This window comes from Hyla sarda, chromosome 3 (genome assembly GCF_029499605.1).
Source record: "Hyla sarda isolate aHylSar1 chromosome 3, aHylSar1.hap1, whole genome shotgun sequence".
NCBI classification, from domain to species: domain Eukaryota; kingdom Metazoa; phylum Chordata; class Amphibia; order Anura; family Hylidae; genus Hyla; species Hyla sarda.
In genome coordinates, this window is record NC_079191.1 from 222,485,790 (window position 1) to 222,502,786 (window position 16,997).

The following is a 16,997-nucleotide window of genomic DNA, read 5'->3' on the forward strand; positions in this document are numbered from 1 at the left end:
TCTGGCTGGCACACTTGCACATACCCGTATATCTGCCTGGCAGGCTGCGCACTGTATATGCATGGGGCAGGCTGGCACTAGGGTATTGGTACAGACACCCGCTACCTGCCTGGCGCACAGAGCTTTTAGCCCAGCCTCTGTAGCCCAGCGCCCCGGCCCCCACAGCCGTGCATCCCCCCAGAGCTGGTGCGCGCCCCCGTTGCCGTGTCAGAGCGCGCTCCCGCCTTCTCCCTCCTCCAGGTTCCCCCGTCCTGTCTGCTCGGTTCAGTCCTGGCTGCAGCCTCTCGGTTTCTGGATGAGGGAGAGATGGAGGCAGCACCGACCTCAGGGAGCTGGGAGCCCGCGGATGCCGTGCAGAGCCTGTAGAAGGAGACAGCTGGCATCGGTAAGCCCCCTGTGTCAGTCCTCAATGTCAGGTGTAGACCATGCCATGTTCATGTACAGGGCTGCAATGCCACCTCGGGCATGGTGAGACCTCCCTGCACTAGCAAGGGTGATGATCACTGGCACCTTACTGTTGGCTCATGGGTATGGCTGGGCTGGTGAATGGCATCTGCACCTGGAAAGCAATGTAAATGGCATGTGCCGTGGAACCGGCTATATACCCTCTAATATGTAGACCATGGAAGCCCCTCTGCAGAGGCAGATGGTGGTGACTGGTCAGGAGAGGTGGACCCACCTGTTCAGAGTGGGGTGCTGGGTGCTCTAGTTTGTGGACAAGAGATGTCCTCATAGCTTGATCTTTTGTGGACACAGAGCAGGTTCATGTGCCCAGCATCGATCTGTGCCCAGTTATGTACTCTCTGGTCATCATGGGCACCAACTACTTCCCATCTCTCCATGTTTACTGCCTTTCTATGTTGAGTCACTTTTTCTTTATTGCTCTTGTATCTACCTCAAAAAAGATTTTCCTTGTTTTATTTTACTATTCATCCAAAGGTTGCTATGCAAAGCTTTGACCAGTTTACATCTTATTTGCTTATATGCTCCTATGGTGACATGGTATAGAAGGTAGTATGAGTAAAAAACTAGGTTGGTTTCATATGTGGCATCAGGATGTCCATCTATTACCCCCTGATATAGTTACTTGCATCTTCTAGTAGTGGCAAATACTGGACACCCATCTATTACCCCCTGATATAGTTACTTGCATCTTCTAGTAGTGGTAAATACTAGACACCCATATATTACCCCCTTATATAGTTACTTGCGTCTTCTAGTAGTGGTAAATACTGGACACCCATCTATTACCCCCTATATAGTTACTTGCATCTTCTAGTAGTGGTAAATACTGGACACCCATATATTACCCCCTTATATAGTTACTTGCATCTTCTAGTAGTGGTAAATACTAGACACCTATATATTACCCCCTTATATAGTTACTTGCATCTTCTAGTAGTGGTAAATACTAGACACCCATATATTACCCCCTATATAGTTACTTGCATCTTCTAGTAGTGGTAAATACTAGACACCCATCTATTACCCCCTGATATAGTTACTTGCGTCTTCTAGTAGTGGTAAATACTAGACACCTATATATTACCCCCTTATATAGTTACTTGCGTCTTCTAGTAGTGGTAAATACTAGACACCTATATATTACCCCCTTATATAGTTACTTGCATCTTCTAGTAGTGGCAAATACTAGACACCCATATATTACCCCCTATATAGTTACTTGCATCTTCTAGTAGTAGTAAATACTAGACACCCATATATTACCCCCTATATAGTTACTTGCATCTTCTAGTAGTAGTAAATACTAGACACCCATATATCACCCCCTCATATAGTTACTTGCATCTTCTAGTAGTGGCAAATACTAGACACCCATATATTACCCCCTATATAGTTACTTGTATCTTCTAGTAGTGGCAAATACTAGACACCTATATATCACCCCCTCATATAGTTACTTGTGTCCTGTAGTAATGGTAAATAATAGATGCCCATTTATTACCCTATTGTAGTACCTGCATCTTGTAGTAATGGCAAATACTAAATGTATATTTATTACCCTATTTTAGTACCAGCATCTTGTAGTAGTGGCAAATACTAGGTGCCAATGAATCCCCCCCCCCCCCAATATAGTACTTGTATCTTTTACTGGTGGTAAATACTAAGAGCCCATGAATTACCCCCAATATAGTATTTTCACCTTGTAGTAGTGGCAAATACTAAATGTTTATTCATTTTATTTATTACCCTATTGTAGTACTTGCACAGTGTAGTAGTGGTAAATACTAGATGTATATTTATTACCCCTATTTTAGTAGCAGCATCTTGTAGTAGTGGCGAATACTAGGTGCCAATGAATTACCCCCCCCCCCTCCCCCCAATATAGTACTTGTATCTTTTACTGGTGGAAAATAATAAGAGTCCATGAATTACCCCCCCCCCCCCCCAATATAGTATTTGCACCTTGTAGTAGTGGTAAATACTAGATGTGTATATTTTACCCCTATTGTAGTACCTGCATCTTGTAGTAGTGGCAAAAACTAGGTGCCCATTATTTACCCCCCAATATAGTACTTGTATCTTGTACTAGTGGCAAATACTAGACACTCATGAATTTCCCCACCATATAGTACCCGTATCTTGTAGTAGTGGTAAATACTAGATGTGTATATTTTACCCCTATTTTAGTACCTGCATCTTGTAGTGGTGGCAAATACTAGGTGCCCATTATTTACCCCCCAATATTGTACTTATATCTTGTACTAGTGGTAAATACTAGGCACTCATGAATTTCCCCACCATATAGTACCCGTATCTTGAAGTAGTGGTAAATACTAGTTGGGCATTTATTAATGTAGTACTTGTATATTGTGGTAATGGTAAATGTAAGCAACATAATAATAATATAATAACAGCCTAAAACATCACTTGGGTTATGGTGTTATATACCTACATGCAATGAGCAGACCCTATGTCTCTGTGCACAGCATAAATTGGTATATTTCCATGTGTGTGGGTGAGATGAGCAGTCAGTGCAGACAAATGGTTCAGTGAGTCTATAAAACACAGCAGAGCTCTGCCTAGGACATGCCCCGTATCTCAAACTTATAGGGAATGTCCTTGAAGAGCTCCATCCATGTCTGTATAAGACTGCACTATATACACAGAAAAGGGAGGCTTAGAAAGTAGAGGATACCTTATTGCCACTTCCAACCATACAACAATTTTATCTTCTCCTTCTAGAGATTCTGGACCTTTTGTAAATGACGCCTTTGTTAGTTGTGTTTGTTGTCACCCTATTGTCCCCATTGGTACTCATTGCTACTAAATGTGAATTGATCATTTCATGCAAGACAATGAAGTCTTGTGAGTGCAGACTCGGTTTACTATCTGTATTCGATGTATTGCATCCTAACCCATATTATTGCTACCTTATCTCTTTGGATATTATTTACTATATTGCTTGGTGATTGTTTTTCATGAAATATGAGGTTTCTTTCCCTTCCTATATGTATTTAATGGTTAGTCTTTTCCAGATTATAATCTTCTGTTATTGAGGTTGTACAATTGCTGCATGCTGTCCATCTAAATAGGTGCTGAAATAGGAATCATTTCTTCAGATTGTAAGAATGTTACGCCTACAACTGTATTAAAAAGAAAGGATACAATTGAGTCTTTGAATGTCTTGGGGTCCAGAGGGAAGTTACCATTCTGTGATTCTTAATGGTTTCTCTAGCTACAACCTGCTTATATTCTATTTTGGCTTCAAAATAAAGTCTCCATTGTGCTCTGTGTGAGCAACATCAATTTCTGCATCAGAATATTCACTGGTGACTGGTCCTGTGTATTAGTGGCTTACACACTGGTGGGGTTCAGTCTGTGGCTATCTATGTATCTATCGAGGTTTTATTGCCAAAAAAAGGAACACATTTTTAAATATTAAACAGACTGAAATCTGTAGAATCAAAAAATAAAAAAGGAAACTAAGTGCTGGAGAGATGAATGTCAGTGTGTATCTTCATGTAGCAGAGCTCAATTTGTCACTAAAATCTTTGGGGTTGTGACACTTTTTTAAGATAACTCAGTTAATTTAAATTGGCTATATTTATGTATCAGCCATAAGCCATCTGCCTAATATTGTGTAATATGCAGCCCTATGCTTAGCAAGCAATAATGCACTATGGCCCTCATTTACTATTCTAACCCCGACGTTTTGTCAGGTTTTTTTGTCGCATCTTTGTCTTCAACATGTCGCAGGCATCGTGCGCCAGTCTGCGACACGATGCAACATTTTTTCCCGACGGACCCCAGTTGGATTCTCCCAACCCCGAAAAAGGGGCGCAACCCGACATTTCTGAGCTTTCCCACGTATTTATAAAGGTTTCCAACCCCAATTTGTTAAATTTTTGTGGATTTTTTCCCTACAACTCAGAGGAGTTGGAAACCAAGCCAAAAAAACGCACGTGCGACAAACAGGATGCGACATAATAATAAATACCAGGGGAAAAAAGCAATCGGGTAAGAAAGCAAGATAGACTTACAACCCGATTTTCTAAGTAAATGAGGGCCTATGTGTTCTGGCACCTTTATTTAATAGCCAGCTATTTGTACTATACAAGTTCTTCTGTGTGGACCAGACAGACTATCCTTAACTCCCCATGTGGATCAATGAGTTCTGGGCATGCATGACCTTGTTGATGGTCCACCAATTGCCCAACCTTTGACCACTAATAGGAATTACCATTGTTTTCCCTGGGATACACCACAAGACTTGCTGTTGTAGATGCCTTGACCTGTCTAGACATCACAGTTTGGTCCGTGTCATACCAGCTCAGACCTGTATGCTTGCCCATTTTTCCTGCTTTCAACATATCAACAAGAACTGTTATTTACTTCACCTGTTTTTTGGTTGTCCATCCTGTAGATTTGGATAGCATTATATGTCCTGATAAACCTCTTATCATCTACCTTTAGAGGGAATAAAAATCCACTATACATTCTACTTCTTTCTTCTGGAGATAAGTGGCATCATTGGAGTCTGGTGGCCACTTGTCTCCCTTCTCTAGATACCACATGTCCAATCCAATATCACATTTAAAATATCAAAATATTTTCCAACATAATTCTTGTTTCTTAATATGCATTATAATCAGTATATAACATATTTAAGCCTCCTAAGTATCTAATGTTATTTAACCCCTTAAAGGACATCTGCAGTAGAAAACAACTTATCCTCTATCCGCAGGATAAGGGATAAGTGTTTGATCGTGGGGTCCGACCACTGGGACCCACCCGCAATCTCCTGCACGGGGCCGGCTATGCCCCCCCCCCTGCCCCCTCTCCATACAGTTCTATTGGAAAGGCGGTTAGGCACGAACGCTGCCTCTCCACCTCTCCATAGAACTACATGGACGAGGCATGTTGGCCGCAACGTCGTACTGCGGCCGGAATGCCCCCTGAACGGGATAGCCATGACAGAGCTGCAGCTCCATGCAGGAGATCGCGGGGGTCCCAGCGTTCGGACCCCCCGCGATCCGCGATCAAACACTTATCAGATAGGGGATAAGTTGTTTTTGGCCGCAGATGAACTTTAATAGCACAGGTACTGGGGCCTCAATGACTAGGCCATTTTCAATTCTGGTCAGAGAGATACAACTTTTTCATTATTTATGCCATTCCATTTTTATTTTTTTATATTAAATTATTATTAGCTGGGATTTATTTATAATGCTAGGGTTCTAAGATTGTAGCAGAGTAAAAATAATTATTATTATTTAAATGTAAATGAAAAGAATTGACAGGGTCTCCCATAAGTGAATACACCCTTACATTTTTGTAGAATATTTTATTATATCTTGTCATGTGACAACACTGTAGAAATGACCCTCTGCTACAATGTAAAGTAGTTGTTACGCTGAGCGCTCCGGGTCCCCGCTCCTCCCCGAAGCGCTCGCAGCGTTCTTTAATTCGCAGCGCTCCGGTCAGACCTGCTGACTGGGTGCGCTGCGATATTGCTCCCAGCCGGGATGCGATTCGCGATGCGGGACGCGCCCGCTCGCGATGCGCATCTCGGTCCCCGTACCTGACCCGTTCCCCGTCTGTGTTGTCCCTGTGCGCGCGGCCCCGCTCCTTAGGGCGCGCGCGCCGGGTCTCTGCAATTTAAAGGGCCAGTGCACCAATGATGGTGCCTGGTCCAATCTCCCTAATTAGTTTCCACCTGTGCACTCCCTACTTATACCTCACTTCCCCTGCACTCCCTTGCCGGATCTTGTTGCCCTTGTGCCAGAGAAAGCCTTTCCTTGAGTGTTCCTAGCCTGTGTTCCAGACCTCCTGCCGTTGCCCCTGACTACGATCCTTGCTGCCTGCCCTGACCTTCTGCTACGTCCGACCTTGCTCTTGCCTTATCCCTTGTACCATGCCTATCTCAGCAGTCAGAGAGGTTGAGCCGTTGCCGGTGGATACGACCTGGTTGCTACCGCCGCTGCAAGACCATCCCGCTTTGCGGCGGGCTCTGGTGAAAACCAGTAGCTACTTAGAACCGGTCCACCGACACGGTCCACGCCAATCCCTCTCTGACACAGAGGATCCACCTCCAGCCTGCCGAACCGTGACAGTAGATCCGGCCATGGATTCCGCTGAGGTGCCGCTGTCAAGTCTTGCCGACATTTCCACGGTGATTGCCCAGCAATCCCTAATGATCACCCAACGAAATCACCAGCTGTCATACTTGACCACCGTGACACAGCAACTTCAGTCACAGATACAGCAGCTGCTGCCGCAGATACAGCAACTTCAGTCACAGACACAGCAGCTGCAACAGCAACAACCATCTCCTCCGCCGGCTCCTGCAACTCCTCCGCAGCGACCGGCCGCTCCTAACCTCCGCTTGTCCCTGCCGGACAAATTTGATGGGGACTCTAGACTCTGCCGTGGTCTCCTGCCTGGAAAGGCCCTGCCATGTGCCACATCGCTCGGAGCACCTCTCTCACAATATCCTTTGCAATCCACCCCTGTGCCTCCCGCCGAGGAGGCTATGCAAGTGGATCGGTCTCGCCTGACCCCTGAAGAGAGGACTCGCCGCAAAAAGAAAGAATTACTTCTATACTGCACTGTGCGTTACCGCACAGAACCCCTGCTCTTGAGCATGGAACTTTTTGTTTTGCCCAAATGCTCCTCTTAAGTCCTCCTCGGTCTGCCATGGCTCCAACGCCACTCCTCTACCCTTGTCTGGACCACCGGGGAGATCAAGAGCTGGGGTGCTTCTTGCCACAGAAAATGCCTCACGTCTGCTCCCAGTCCCGTCAGTCAAACCTCTGTGTCTCCCCCTTTACCTGGTCTCCCCAAGGCCTATCTGGACTATGCTGTGTCTCCTCCTCACAGCCCCCGTCCTGTTAACACTCTCCCCCGTGCCAAGCTTGACCCTCTTCCCTCCCTCCCCACCCCCACGCCTTCTTGTGTGCCCGCTGTTGATGTGGTTTCCCGGGGCTTCACCACCATCTGGAAAAAGACTCTAAAATCCCTCATACTAGCCTCATCCCGGGTGAAGAAGCTTGCCAAAGAAAAAAGAAGAACTCCTCCTGTTTTTGTGTGGCTCTCCACCAAGTATATCCGCTTCCGTGTCCCCAGTTTTAATCTGGGACCACGTTATCTTGGACCCTTTGTAGTTGAGTGCTCAAAGGAGAGATCTTGGGAACCTGAGGACAACATCCTGGACAAAAGTCTTATCCTCAGGTTCTCAGGCTCCAAGAAGAGGGGGAGACCCAAGGGGGGGGTACTGTTACGCTGAGCGCTCCGGGTCCCCGCTCCTCCCCGAAGCGCTCGCAGCGTTCTTTAATTCGCAGCGCTCCGGTCAGACCTGCTGACCGGGTGCGCTGCGATATTGCTCCCAGCCGGGATGCGATTCGCGATGCGGGACGCGACCGCTCGCGATGCGCATCTCGGTCCCCGTACCTGACCCGTTCCCCGTCTGTGTTGTCCCTGTGCGCGCGGCCCCGCTCCTTAGGGCGCGCGCGCGCCGGGTCTCTGCAATTTAAAGGGCCAGTGCACCAATGATGGTGCCTGGTCCAATCTCCCTAATTAGTTTCCACCTGTGCACTCCCTACTTATACCTCACTTCCCCTGCACTCCCTTGCCGGATCTTGTTGCCCTTGTGCCAGAGAAAGCCTTTCCTTGAGTGTTCCTAGCCTGTGTTCCAGACCTCCTGCCGTTGCCCCTGACTACGATCCTTGCTGCCTGCCCTGACCTTCTGCTACGTCCGACCTTGCTCTTGCCTTATCCCTTGTACCATGCCTATCTCAGCAGTCAGAGAGGTTGAGCCGTTGCCGGTGGATACGACCTGGTTGCTACCGCCGCTGCAAGACCATCCCGCTTTGCGGCGGGCTCTGGTGAAAACCAGTAGCTACTTAGAACCGGTCCACCGACACGGTCCACGCCAATCCCTCTCTGACACAGAGGATCCACCTCCAGCCTGCCGAATCGTGACAGTAGTAAGTGCACAGCCTGTATAACAGTGTTTAATGTTGTGTCTTCTCAACATAACTCAACACACAGTCATTCATGTCTAAACCTTGGCAATAAAAGTGACACCTGACACTGTGACTACATGATCCTCCGATGAGCCGCTATTCTGCTGCACTGCATTTTTATATGGTACTGCAGAATAAAGCCCTTAATATTTGCAGTAAACGCATGTATATCCAATCAATAAAGGGGTATTCAGGTTTTAAAAAAAAGTTGTAAAAGGGACTCAAGTGCATTAAAACAACAAATCAAAAGCTACTTTCCTCTCCAACCTATCAATAATCCCCTATTCAGTCTCTAGTTGGTACCCTATGTCATGTGACTTCCGCAGCCAATCAGTGGCCTCTGTGGACACATGCTATATTTTTGCCAGTATGCCAGTTGACATGTGACTGCTAAGGCCACTGCTTGGCTGCGGCAGTCATGTGACGACCCTTACACAAGGTTCCAACTCGAGTGGGAAGAAGGGTTCGGCATGGGATCGGAAAGATAAGTAACTGTTGTTATTTTTTTGTTGAAACACATTTGAGACTATTGCAACTATTTTATTTTATTTTTTTTAAATCTGGATAACCCCTTTAAGGTTTTTTTTTAACATATGACATTGAGTACAAAATAACATACACTAAAGTTGTACATTTTTTATTAAAACCAGGAGTGCTGACTGCGTCCAGAACATGGATCCAATGAACCTCTTGTGAAAGTTTCTTTTGTAAATCCAAGCACACAGCCACATTACCCCTCTGTAGAATTCATACAGTAAAGTTCCACTCCATTATAAAAGTACGATTGCAGAAATTCATAATACGATTGTCAGTTATCTTTGACATGCCTTTTAACCAATTACAGGCTGACAATGTGAATAGCTGCCTGACATACAGGATATATAGATGGCAGAACAGTAAATATCAGTGGCCATTACTGAACATCTTCATGTAGCAGAGTGTTTTGTAGGGGAAGGCAAAGGTCAAATTTATTTATCTGTCATATTGGGCAATCAATCACTTTAGTTTGGCAACCAGCTTTTACTACTATCATCTTGATCTTACAGTATGCTGCAGTTGTTAATAAATTACCCTTTATTTTTCATTTCTAGATTTTGGGTACAATACATTCAGAAGGTTTTCAGACCCTTTCATGTTTTCACATTTTGTTATGTTGCTCTTTGTTCTTTAAAATAAATAAATAAATAAATAAATCAGGTTGTGAATCTGCACACAATACCCCATATTGACAAAGTGAAAATAGAATTTTAGAAATGTTTGCAAAAAAAAAAAAGTCACACCAGAACACAAAACGATAGATTTTTTTTCAATTTTTAGTGAAGTACTACAAATACAATAAAAACATAGTAAAAGGTGCAGCAACAAACAAACTACATAGGTACTACTGTACAAGTAAATGGAAGTGTATATATACTGTAATAAGGAGAAAAAGTAAATAAAAGTATATCTACAACACTTTAGTACTGGCAATTATACAGACAACCTGTGTACACTTCAGGAAAACCAATATACATTACAACATACCAAGGAAAAACTGATGCCCAAAAAGAAAAAGTGATATATTATACAGTATACTGAATAGAGAGTAGAAAAAAATGGGAAGACAGGGTGATACACAAAGGAGCTAGCAAAACAGCCACATGGTATTCGCAAAGTAGCAAGCAGGAATATAATCCCATATATACAGCACGTCAGACAAGTATTTTAGGACACCTCACCCAGCACATAGCACCACCCTTAAAGGGGTACTCAGCTGAAAACACATTATCCCCTATCAAGTTGGACTTGGGAACTGAATTTCGGAACTGAATTTGTCTGTTGGATTGTGCTCGAAAATTCGGCAATTTGAACATGGCCTGAAACGAGAAAAAAAAGAAGCAATGTATTTGCTGCAGATTTTCTTCTGCTGAAAATCCTCAGCATATCCACCCAGTAGGGGCATACCCTTAGGGTACGTTCAAATGAGCAGATCCACAGCATATTTTACGCTTTGGATCCGCCGCTGATAGACTGCTACAGGGTGCCTTTAGATGTGCCTGCTCGTAGCGGCAATATGCTGACACACTGAAGCGATGTGCGAGTCCCGCGCATGTGCCGTGTACTCGCACACATTGCGGCCGCTCCCCCTGCTCCATGAGCTAGGCCAAGAGCTGCCACGATGTGTGAGTATACTGCGCATGCGCGTGTCGAATCGCACATTGCAGTGCATCTGCTCGTAGCAGCGTATTGCTGCTCTGAGCAGGCACATCTAAAGGCACCCTGTAGCGGTCCTTCAGCGGTGGATTAGCAGTGTATTTTACCTATCGTCTGAACGTACCCTTATTCACACGTTCGTATTCTTGCTGCAGATCTGCAGCAGATTTGCTGCTGCGGATTTTGCTGCCCATTGACTTAATGGATGGTAAAATCTGCTGAAGCAAATCTGCAGAATAAAATCTGCACGTGTGAACGCACCTACCTGGCCTAAAATGATCACTTTTTATAGGAAACCTTTGCCTTCTCAGTTCAGTCAAAATCTGTTCCTTTGTAGGTAAAGTGCCACCAAATTTATTTAAGATGATATTATTAAAACACACTGGGAAGCGCTGTCATTGAAATCATTGTTTCATTTATCAAACGTTCAGCGGAAAGAAGGTATCATTTATACTTACTGGGGGAGATTTATCAAAGGATTTAGACTGGTTTTTCTTGTCTAAATTTTTCGCACAGAAAGTCGCAGTCTAAATATGTGCGACTTTTCTGCGACTTTTGCTCTAGAGGATTTTTAGAACATGATGCATGCAAGTCTATTTTAGACGGAAATGCATTGAAAAATGCATTGGTGCTGAATTTATCAAAAGCGACTTTTCAGCGACAAGTCGCATAGGCTGAAAGTACGCCGAAATGTCAGACCATGTTGGAGCAGGTTTAAATATAGACTAAAGCATAGATCATGCAGTCTGTGCACAGAATTTATCAAGAGCTGTGCGCCATTTCATAAATTAGGCGCACAATAGACCAGACTAACCCTCTGTAGTTTGGTCTATATTGATGCGGGACATAGACAACTTTGATAAATATCCCCCACTGTGTGTGTTTCAACAAAGCAATAGTTCTCACATATGGCTCATATTTTTCATGTTAAAAGCTTCTTTGACTTCCAGATTATCAGTCCACGTTGACCCAGTTGTATGCAGGGTCTGTACACAGATTTCCTATAGTGTAAGTTTCCCATTTTAACTAATAAGTGGCAGTTGTAGTTGGCAGTAGTGCACGTAGGCTGCGGCTATACAGTAACTTTCTGGCACCTATTCAAGTGTTGGTAACTATAATCAGGCTTGGTTTACACTGCATTAAAGGGGCACTCCAGTGGAAAACATTTTTTTCTTAAATCAACTGGTGCCAGAAAGTTAAACAGGTTTTAAAATTACTTCTATTTAAAAATATAAATTTTTCCAGTACTTATCAGCTGCTGTATAACACATAGGAAGTTATTTTCTTTTTGAATTTCCTTTCTGTCTGACTACAGTGCTCTCTGCTGACACCTCTGTTTATGTCAGGAACTGTCCAGAGCAGGATAGGTTTGCTATGGGGAATTGTTCCTGCTCTGGACAGTTCCTGACATTGACAGAGGTGTCAGTAGAGAGCACCGTGGACAAGAGGAAAAAGAAATTCAAAAAGAAAAGAACTATCTTTGTATTATACAGCAGCTGATAAGTACTGTGTTGAATGAGCCCTTGAATGAGCCCTTGGTTCGCAGGTAGAGATGCAGTGTACAATATATATTGGAGGAACAAACAACTGACACAGACACTGGCTGGTATCAAGATGGTTCCTAATTTATTGTTCACAAGAAATAGTATTTATAGTCAGAGATATTAAAGAGACATAGATTCTACTCTAACAATTACTCACATTTTTTTATTGTAAAAATATATTTAATTATCGTTATCTTTGGCTTAATGATCCGAATGTGAGGTACTAACACATGGACTAGTCTCATGTGGGGAACTTAATCCTATACTGGGGCCAGTAGCCAGTAGTGTGGCTCCCTACCATTGAAGGTAGCGCTCATTGCTCCACCTACCTGGACATCTAAACGCTTCCCAGGTGACGGCAGTTAGACACTATGAATTTACTAAATCAGCCTCACATATTGGTTGAACTAGAAGCAATTGTACCTATTTTTGCTGTCCTTTATTCCTAGGTCATCGTGGGATACCAAGCAGTCCGGTATAGGCAAAATTTATTCTATTGTGAATACACTATTTTGAGCAATAAGTATATGTGAACTTCTTTAACTCAGTTCAACATAATGTTATGAATCTCACCATGTTGTCAGTTACATTACTACCTGTTTGGATGAGAAGGCCCACCGACTGAGGCTCATCTAAATCTAGCTAGTTCTGTACACCAACAATTGACTCTGACCACTGTAACATACTTTTGAGTGGGCAGTGGTCATTGTACCGATGCTATTCCCCTGAGGAAACTGTCATATACAGTGGAAACACGTTGGGTTGCACTCCTTAGATACCTATATTGTTTTATAACTTTTTAATGGGTCACACATATTGATATTGGTGTAGTTTTATCATGTATCATTAAAAGCTATATTTTAGGGCACTTCCCTTGGGAAAGGGTATTTAGTCAGCCACCAATTGTGCAAGTTCTCCCACTTAAAAAGATGAGAGAGGCCTGTCATTTTCATCATAGGTATACCTCAACTATGAGAGACATAATGAGAAAAAAAAATCCCTAAAATCACATTGTCTGATTTTTAAAGAATTTATTTGCAAATTATGGTGGAACATAAGTATTTAGTCAATTACAAAAGTTCATCTCAATACTGTTACGCCGAGCGCTCCGGGTCCCCGCTCCTCCCCGGAGCGCTCGCTTCACTCTCTCCGCTGCAGCGCTCCGGTCACGTCCTCTGACCCGGGGCGCTGCGATCCCGCTGCCAGCCGGGATGCGATTCGCGATGCGGGTAGCGCCCGCTCGCGATGCGCACCCCGGCTCCCCTACCTGACTCGCTCCCCGTCTGTTCTGTCCCGGCGCGCGCGGCCCCGCTCCCTAGGGCGCGCGCGCGCCGGGTCTCTGCGATTTAAAGGGCCACTGCGCCGCTGATTGGCGCAGTGGTTCCAATTAGGGTAATCACCTGTGCACTTCCCTATATTACCTCACTTCCCTTGCACTCCCTTGCCGGATCTTGTTGCCTTAGTGCCAGTGAAAGCGTTCCTTGTGTGTTCCTTGCCTGTGTTTCCAGACCTTCTGCCGTTGCCCCTGACTACGATCCTTGCTGCCTGCCCCGACCTTCTGCTACGTCCGACCTTGCTTCTGCCTACTCCCTTGTACCGCGCCTATCTTCAGCAGCCAGAGAGGTGAGCCGTTGCTAGTGGATACGACCTGGTCACTACCGCCGCAGCAAGACCATCCCGCTTTGCGGCGGGCTCTGGTGAAAACCAGTAGTGGCTTAGAACCGGTCCACTAGCACGGTCCACGCCAATCCCTCTCTGGCACAGAGGATCCACTACCTGCCAGCCGGCATCGTGACAGTAGATCCGGCCATGGATCCCGCTGAAGTTCCTCTGCCAGTTGTCGCTGACCTCACCACGGTGGTCGCCCAGCAGTCACAACAGATAGCGCAACAAGGCCAACAGCTGTCTCAACTGACCGTTATGCTACAACAGTTACTACCACAGCTTCAGCAGTCATCTCCTCCGCCAGCTCCTGCACCTCCTCCGCAGCGAGTGGCCGCTCCTGGGATACGCTTATCCTTGCCGGATAAATTTGATGGGGACTCTAAGTTTTGCCGTGGCTTTCTTTCCCAATGTTCCCTGCATCTGGAGATGATGTCGGACCTGTTTCCCACTGAAAGGTCTAAGGTGGCTTTCGTAGTCAGTCTTCTGTCCGGAAAAGCCCTGTCATGGGCCACACCGCTCTGGGACCGCAATGACCCCGTCACTGCCTCTGTACACTCCTTCTTCTCGGAAATCCGAAGTGTCTTTGAGGAACCTGCCCGAGCCTCTTCTGCTGAGACTGCCCTGTTGAACCTGGTCCAGGGTAATTCTTCCGTTGGCGAGTATGCCGTACAATTCCGTACACTTGCTTCAGAATTGTCCTGGAATAATGAGGCCCTCTGCGCGACCTTCAAAAAAGGCCTATCCAGCAACATTAAAGATGTTCTGGCCGCACGAGAAATCCCTGCTAATCTACATGAACTCATTCACCTAGCCACTCGCATTGACATGCGTTTTTCTGAAAGGCGCCAGGAACTCCGCCAAGATATGGACTCTGTTCGCACGAGGCGTTTCGTCTCCTCGGCTCCTCTCTCCTCTGGTCCCCTGCAATCTGTTCCTGTGCCTCCCGCCGTGGAGGCTATGCAGGTCGACCGGTCTCGCCTGACTCCTCAAGAGAGGACACGACGCCGTATGGAGAACCTCTGCCTGTACTGTGCTAGTACCGAACACTTCCTGAGGGATTGTCCTATCCGTCCTCCCCGCCTGGAAAGACGTACGCTGACTCCGCACAAAGGTGAGACAGTCCTTGATGTCTACTCTGCTTCTCCACGTCTTACTGTGCCTGTGCGGATGTCTGCCTCTGCCTTCTCCTTCCCTGCTGTGGCCTTCTTGGACTCTGGATCTGCAGGAAATTTTATTTTGGCCTCTCTCGTCAACAGGTTCAACATCCCGGTGACCAGTCTCGCCAGACCCCTCTACATCAATTGTGTAAATAATGAAAGATTGGACTGTACCATACGTTTCCGCACGGAGCCCCTTCTTATGAGCATCGGATCTCATCATGAGAGGATTGAACTTTTGGTCCTCCCCAATTGCACCTCGGAAATTCTCCTTGGACTTCCCTGGCTTCAACTTCATTCCCCTACCCTGGATTGGTCCACTGGGGAGATCAAGAGTTGGGGGTCCTCTTGTTCCAAGAACTGTCTAAAACCGGTTCCCAGTAACCCTTGCCGTAACTCTGTGGTTCCTCCAGTAACCGGTCTCCCTAAGGCCTATATGGACTTCGCGGATGTTTTCTGCAAAAAACAAGCTGAGACACTACCTCCTCACAGGCCTTATGATTGCCCTATCGACCTCCTCCCGGGCACTACTCCACCCCGGGGCAGAATTTATCCTCTCTCTGCCCCAGAGACTCTTGCCATGTCCGAATACGTCCAGGAGAATCTAAAGAAGGGCTTTATCCGTAAATCCTCCTCTCCTGCCGGAGCCGGATTTTTCTTTGTGTCCAAAAAAGATGGCTCCCTACGTCCTTGCATTGACTACCGCGGTCTTAATAAAATCACGGTTAAGAACCGCTACCCCTTACCCCTCATCTCTGAACTCTTTGATCGCCTCCAAGGTGCCCACATCTTCACTAAATTGGACTTAAGAGGCGCCTATAACCTCATCCGCATCAGAGAGGGGGACGAGTGGAAAACGGCATTTAACACCAGAGATGGACACTTTGAGTATCTGGTCATGCCCTTTGGACTGTGCAACGCCCCTGCCGTCTTCCAAGACTTTGTCAATGAAATTTTTCGTGATCTGTTATACTCCTGTGTTGTAGTATATCTGGACGATATCCTAATTTTTTCTGCCAATCTAGAAGAACACCGCCAGCATGTCCGTATGGTTCTTCAGAGACTTCGTGACAACCAACTCTATGCCAAAATTGAGAAATGTCTGTTTGAATGCCAATCTCTTCCTTTTCTAGGATATTTGGTCTCTGGCCAGGGACTACAGATGGATCCAGACAAACTCTCTGCCGTCTTAGATTGGCCACGCCCCTCCGGACTCCGTGCTATCCAACGCTTTTTGGGGTTCGCCAATTATTACAGGCAATTTATTCCACATTTTTCTACCATTGTGGCTCCTATCGTGGCTTTAACCAAAAAAAGTGCTGATCCCAAGTCCTGGCCTCCTCAAGCAGAAGACGCCTTTAAACGACTCAAGTCTGCCTTTTCTTCGGCTCCCGTCCTCTCCAGACCTGACCCTTCCAAACCCTTCCTATTGGAGGTTGATGCCTCCTCAGTGGGAGCTGGAGCTGTTCTTCTACAAAAAAATTCTTCCGGGCATGCTGTCACTTGTGGTTTTTTCTCTAGGACCTTCTCTCCAGCGGAGAGGAACTACTCCATCGGGGATCGAGAGCTTCTAGCCATTAAATTAGCACTTGAGGAATGGAGGCATCTGCTGGAGGGATCAAGTTCTCCTGTTATTATCTACACCGACCACAAGAACCTCTCCTACCTCCAGTCTGCCCAACGGCTGAATCCTCGCCAGGCCCGGTGGTCTCTGTTCTTTGCCCGATTTAATTTTGAGATTCACTTTCGTCCTGCCGATAAGAACATTAGGGCCGATGCTCTCTCTCGTTCCTCGGATGCCTCAGAAGTTGATCTCCCTCCGCAACACATCATTCCACCTGACTGCCTGATCTCCACTTCTCCTGCCTCCATCAGGCAGACTCCTCCAGGGAAGACCTTTGTTTCTCCACGCCAACGCCTCGGAATCCTCAAATGGGGTCACTCCTCCC

The 16,997-nt window shown here is 45.8% G+C and overlaps 1 protein-coding gene across 1 annotated transcript in view; it reads left to right on the forward strand.

Annotated features, from left to right (window-relative positions):
• The first annotated feature begins 246 nt into the window (after positions 1-246).
• FUT9 (fucosyltransferase 9) overlaps positions 247-16,997 on the forward strand; it is a 184,589-nt gene continuing 167,838 nt past the window's right edge. Inside the window, exon 1 of the mRNA XM_056566144.1 lies at positions 247-385. The gene's annotated coding sequence lies outside the window, so the exon portion shown is untranslated. The remainder of the gene's footprint in view (positions 386-16,997) is intronic.